The sequence below is a fragment of the Nuphar pumila genome, chromosome 13 (genome assembly GCF_984573655.1).
Source record: "Nuphar pumila chromosome 13, dmNupPumi1.hap1.1, whole genome shotgun sequence".
Lineage (NCBI taxonomy): Eukaryota > Viridiplantae > Streptophyta > Magnoliopsida > Nymphaeales > Nymphaeaceae > Nuphar > Nuphar pumila.
Window position 1 is genome coordinate 5813458 of NC_143261.1, and position 6960 is coordinate 5820417.

A 6960-nucleotide genomic window follows, 5' to 3' on the forward strand; every position below is an offset into this window, starting at 1 on the left:
CGAATTTGCAATGGATTATAATCCATCGCAAAACATCAACCGATTCAGTTTTGCGATGGATAAATATTCATCCCTAATCTGTCGCTAAATTGGAGGCCGATACTAATTAGCGATGAATATTATTCATCGCTAAACCATCGCAAAATTTTAAAACATATATATTTTTTTTAAATATAAATATCGAGAAAAGTTTTCTCATTATACAATTTATATATCCTGTATATAAAAAACAAAGTACACATAAAAAATACATATACAAAGCAGGTGAAACAAATTTAACACAAGTTACAAGGGGAAAAAATTTAGTGATCTACTATAATCCTCGCCAGGTTCTAATTATTTACAATTGAACATATACAAAAAGATTCGTTTGAAACAACAAGAAGGTGCAACAAATTCAACACATGAATCTAATCATCGTCAAGATTCGAAGCATCATCCTCTTCATTATCTCGATCTGCCCCTTCATCCATGCCTCTACAAGCTCCTCTGCGCTGATTATCTCTAGTATCCTACAAGAGAACTGAAAGGTTAGTATTGATAAAAAAATATAATGAAATAAATTATATGCAATGCACCTAATCTAAGGCAATCAAAGTAACATGGATGAATGACACATAGACTAGCAATAAAGTGAAGGACATTAACAAAATTTAGATATGTGTTCTAAGGTTGACAAAAAAAATCATAGTGATTTAATCATGCACATATGTGTTCTAAGGTTGTCAAAAAAATGTCATAGTGATTCAAGCATGCATATATGGTTTATAAGGCCGTCAAATAAACGTGTTATGTATCACAATCATGCATATATGTGTTATAAGGCAGTCGAAAAACTTTCATAGTGATGAAATCATGCTTATATGTGTTCTAAGGTTGTCAAAAAACTTTCATAGTAATTCAATCATGCATATATATGTTATAAGGCAGTTAAAGAATTTCATAGTGATGAAATCATGCTTATATATGTGTTCTAAGGTTGTCAAAAAACTTTCATAGTGATTCAATCATGCATATATATGTTCTAAGGTTGTCAAGAAACTTCCATAGTGATTCAATCATGCATATATGTGTTATAAGGCAGCCAAAAAACTTTTATAGTGATGAAATCATGCTTATATGTGTTCTAATGTTGTTAAAAAACTTTCATAGTGATTCAATCATGCATATATGTGTTATAAGGCAGTCAAAAAACTTTCATAGTGATCAAATCATGCTTATATGTGTTCTAAGGTTGTCAAAAAACTCTCATAGTGATTCAATCATGCATATATGTGTCATAAGGCAGTCAAACAATTTTATAGTGATGAAATCATACTTATATATGTGTTCTAAGGTTGTAAAAAAACTTTCATAGTGATGAATTCATGTATATATGTGTTCTAAGGTTGTCAAAAAGCTTTCATAATGATGAAATCATGCTCATATGTATTCTAAGTTTGTCAAAAAACTTTTATAGTGATTCAATTAATCATATATGTTTTATTAGGTAGTCAAAAAACTTTCATAATGATGAAATCATGCTCATATGTGACGAAATCATGCATATACTAGATTGAAATCTAACAACATGAAACAAATGATATGAAACTTTCATACCTGACAGACACCTGCAGACAAAGTTCTCCTGTCTCGAAAAAAAGCTGCACCACTCATTACGGACAACGTCGGGAATGACTTCATGTAAAAAGTCATGCATTATATCCTTAACAAGCTGGTGAACACCATCTCAATAATTAGCAGGGTCAATCAGACACTGAGAGTTGATACTGGCGGGAGAACTCTGAGAGCCTTGGCTGGAGGAGGCAACGACTGGTATGGTGTTCATATTACTCCCAAACCCGAACACACGACCTTTTTTTGGTTCACCGGTTATAGTCACCTATGCAGCATGATCAAAAGGCGAATGCTGAGTGGAGTCATTGTCATATCGCTCTACCATCTGCTGCTCGTATAACTCCTACAAAGTAATGATTACAGTATGGATTAATAATTAAGAATTATAATGTGCATGGTAACTTGTCTATTATAATGTTTATTAATACAATAAATATATATCATTGTCGCTCTCGCATTCTCTGATACGAGCTCTCCCATGCTTTTACGTTTATGTGTTTCAACAAACACATCCTTATAAGGCATAATGTCTCTTTTTTTTGCTTTCTGCGAGGTTAAATGATAAAAAAATCAATTAAAAAGTATGCAACAATACTTATAAATTTGACAATATATATTAATGAGTTACCATTTTCTTTAGGTGGCTCCCAAAAGTCCTAGATCCACCTGTATGTAGATGAGCATTGGGCATCTTCACTCGGTTTTGTGCAGCCTTTGCTAAGTGGTTTCGAAATTCATGGCCTGCCCACTTGTCGCACATTGCATCCCAATAATCTGACCTGATATTAGGAGGGTCATGGCCTTTCCACTATAGTGGATCATCTATCCCACCAGATGCTTTTATTGTTGCAGTCTTCATATTGTGCAGCATATCGACAAATCGACTGACATCCACCTTCTGCCACATCTGCCTCGCGTCCTGCTCCTTCTTCACAATCGTGAAGCGATTCAAAGCCTACAAATAATTTTAAAAAGTTAGTACACATAACTATAATAAAAAATTAAATATAAAACACATTAGCTTTGATAAACGATTCTATACCATGAATGAGGATCACAATTTGTCCAACACCTCATTTGGGTACTCTTTCCATTTAACGATCGGTCCTGAAAGATGATGAACTAGTGACTACCTAATTCCTCGTATTACTTATTGTGGCTCGAACCTCGCACTGCACATAAATTGGTACACATTAACAATCGACTATCGATATACACTATTTATAAGATAAATATTAGATAAGTGAAAATGAAATACTTATGGTCGACTATTGATATACACTATTTGAATGAGTCATCGTGTGTCATACTGAGAAGACCCTACATCCGACGTTGTCTCGTGATGTGTATGAATAGCTAATGTAGGTGGGTCATGTGCAAGCGAAACAACATCCATAGAAAAATGAGTTAGAAATTTACACAGTGCACATTTAAACTAATCAAGTATACAATTATTTAAATGATATACCTAGCAAAGCATTACGTGAAGACGAAGGTTTTGACTAGCTATCACGACCTCCATTTGATCCTCGACCATTGGGTCCTCGACCACTGTGACCTCTACGAACCATATTCTAACAAATAAAAATGTTATTTTGATCAATTATGTAAAAACCACTAAAAAAAATTGTATCGGATCCGGGTTGGGTCGGGTCCGGACCCGACTCAGGCCTGTCATCAATAGGGTTTTCATAACCCGACTCAAGAAGGGGATTTTTGAGAAAACCCCCTTCCCGAGCGCCGCAACCCTTTCCCCCCTTCGTTTTCGGGTAGATTAGGGAAACCCACCGGGGTTTTTCCCCTTCCATCGCCCCCCTAAGGCCTTTAAGAACCCTGCAAGAGGGCAAGGGGAAGCACACAACTCTTCGCTCCCCTTGCGCCGACCCTCTCCTACTTCCCTGCGCACGCTGCCGACCTCCTCCTTCCCTGCGCACGCTACCAGCACGGCCGTCGCTGCGCCCCACGCTGACGCCGGACATCGTCGTCGATCTCCTCCCAGGTACGTCGTACCCCCCCCCCCTTCTCCTCCCTCTTCCCCTCTCTGTCACCTCGTCGGGAGGTCGACAGGCGGCGCACAGCCCCTGTCGCGCCCTCCCGCCTCTCCTGTGCCCATCGGAGGGTCGACAGGGAGCCCTCATGCCCCTGTCACTTTTTTCCCCCTATCTCTTGGGGCTGTCGAAGAGCTGGCAGGGGTCCAGTCACCCCTACGACACCTTCTTTTCCCCTTCTTTGTTTTGGTGTCGTCGTGACTCGATCAGGCAGGGGCTGAGACCCCTGCCATTCGTTGGCTCTTCAGGCAAGGGGCCGAGGCCCCTGCCATCCCTTATTTCGTTAGGCAGGAGTTGAGGCCTCTGCCATTCCCTATTTGTACGAGCAGGGGCCAAGGCCCTTGCCGTTTATATTTATGCCAGGCAGGGGTCGAGACCCCTGCCATTTCTTGTTCGCCATGCGAGGGGCTGAAGCCCTTGTTGTTCTCTGTTCCGCCTGGCAGGGGCTGAAGCCCCCGTTTTTTTTTTTCTATTAATTTTATTGGCAGGGGCCGAGCCCCCTGCCATTCAGTGTTGGCAAGCAAGGGGCCGAGGCCTTGCCACCTTAACGCCATCGGCAGGGGCTCAGCCCCTGTCGATTCGATGTTGCCAGCAGGGGCTCAGCCTTTGCCACTTTGATGTTGCCGGCAGGGGCTCAGCCCCTGCCACTTTGTTGTTGTCGGCAGGGGCTCAATCTCTGTCGCTTCGTTGCTTTCGGCAGAGGCTGCCCCCCTGTCGTCTCAAGGCTGTCGGCAGAGGCTCAGCCCCTGCCGCTTTGTTGCGATCGACAGAGGCTGACCCCCCCTGCCGCGTCGGTGTTTTCGACAGAGGGCTCAGCCCCGGTCGCTCCGCTGTTGTGAGCAGGCAGGGGCTCACCCTCTGTCGTTTTTCTGATTTCGGCCAGCAGGGGCACACCCCTGCTGCCTCTCTCTTTTTTGATCGACAGGCCTGACCTTCTATTCTTCGCATGATAATTAACGTAGCGCTGAATACTCACACTTTTGCAGACTTCGCATCGAACCCCGCTCTGGCTCCGCGGCCTGAGCCTCGTATCATCTACACTCGTAGACGCACGCAACTGCACGACATCCCGAGGTAGGGGAAAGTCACACGAGGATTTTGGATGAATTAAATAAAATAAGACTCCTGAGATAAAATAGTTATTTTACATACTTACTTATCTGAATAAGTATTTAATTTATGAATTGCTAGTTAGTGTTTAACTCGTTCTGATTCTTTTAAAACTATATGTTTAGAGTAAACTCTATGAGTGGACTCATTATAGAGAGAATCAAGTAGTTTAATTGGTATACCTGTTTACCTGTAGGACTTCTTGACTTGTGATTGTCTGTCCTGCATGCTTATCCTTTTGAAATTTGCATACTTAATGAATAGACTCATTTCTAGAGAGAAACCCACTACAATTACTATTATCACTGAACCTTAAGGCAGGTATGGTATAAATTTGACAAAAGGTCATGGAGTACCTTGAAGTGGGAACCCAACACTTTATTAATATAGATGAGATAATGTCGGCCTCCATAGGCCAATTGCTCAAAGAGCAATGCATGTCATGTATGAACCAAAACAATCATAAAACATTATATTGCCCTTCCATCGTAGTTGTACCTTTAGGAAGGTACGATCGTACTTTTGGACAAGTACGTCCCATGTGGGTTACGATGGTTGGATGATGAGGTTGTAGCAACCTCGATGCGTGCATTTAGCATAATGCTGAGATCACATAAATGGTGATCATTCGCCTTCACAGGCAAAATGCTCGAGTGAGTCTAATAGACCAGAGCATGTAGGATGGGGCGGCGGTAAAGAAACCCCTGTCGTACCCATTCGACCTTCACGGTTCATCAAGGGAGAGGATGGATGGTACAAAAAATGTCGATGGACAGGTTGTTAACAATCACCCCACGGGCAAAAGACTCGGCTTCCCCAGTCATCGAAGTTAGGGGAATTGGGATTACCATAAATTATCCTAGGTGGTAACTCCTAGGTACTTCTGTAGAAGTTGGATGCATCCATGAGCCACGAATGCCTTTGGGGATTTACTCACTTGGTCACTGACCGTCCTCTTAGGAGCGGACTCAGTCAGCCATCCGGGTTAATGAAAACAAATGACATAATAAACCCCCGGATCGGTCTCGGCTGTTTCTACGTTTCACGCCTGTGCGTACCCACAGTCCAATTAATATCAGAACTTAAAGAATATCTTCTTTAATAGTTGTAGATGATTGAGACTTACACTGCTTGAAATGCTTCAACTAACAACTCTTTGCACATATTACACTTGTTAGAATAGATTACAATTGTATTGATTGTTTAAATATCATAACTGCTTATCTCATAAATGTCCTGCTTTATTTTCATTCTACTTATCTGTTCGTGCACCTACTGGTTTGTTATAAAACTGACCCAATTCATGGGCAGGTGAGGAGTAGGACTTCACAGGCGGCCGATGGCGTGGTGCAATATGGATCAAGATTTATCTTCTTTCTGTTGGCGGCTTGACTCTGAGTCTTTTTGAGTTTTCTTTAGATTATTGAACTTTGGAACAAAATGCTCATTTTGTAATAAACTGCAGATTTTTAATCTATTGCCTTATTTCTTCAATTTCTTTAAGTTATAGTTCATGTGAATGATAGTTTTTTAGCTAACGTACTCAAGATTGTTGACTTGTGCTCCTTTCTAAATATCTTCCGCTGCCGTTTTTAAAAGTTAAAACTTTAAATATTTGAAAGGTTTTTCGATAAGTTTTTGAAATCACAAGTCAAAATTTTGGGGCGTTACAAATTACATAACTCTTGATCTTATCATGGACATGATATATGCATGAAATGTAAAGATTTAAAGGTTCTACATGAATCAGTTTTATAACTATGCATAAATTGTGCATGTATATGATAAGTATGCATTGAATTTAACATAATATGCAATTCCATGAACATGAATACATAATCAAATGAAAAATAACTTCATGCAAGCATGCATAGTCACATTAAACATTGCAATACATTTAAATCATTCATATTACAACAATGTCAAACATGTACCTGCAACAAACACACTCCAATATCCCGCTAACTACAACCACGACTAGTATGGTCTCCGAAATATAAACATAAGAGTATATGAGAAAGTGATATGGTATGTATTATAAGATGTATTTTACTAGCTCGAGTATGCTTCCTCATCACTTGTTTGACTTTCATATTCTTCTTCTTCCTTCTTCTCTTCGTCGTCTTTTTCATTGGGCGCCCATCCACTTGGTATATCATTTGGATCACATTCTTTCATATGTGTG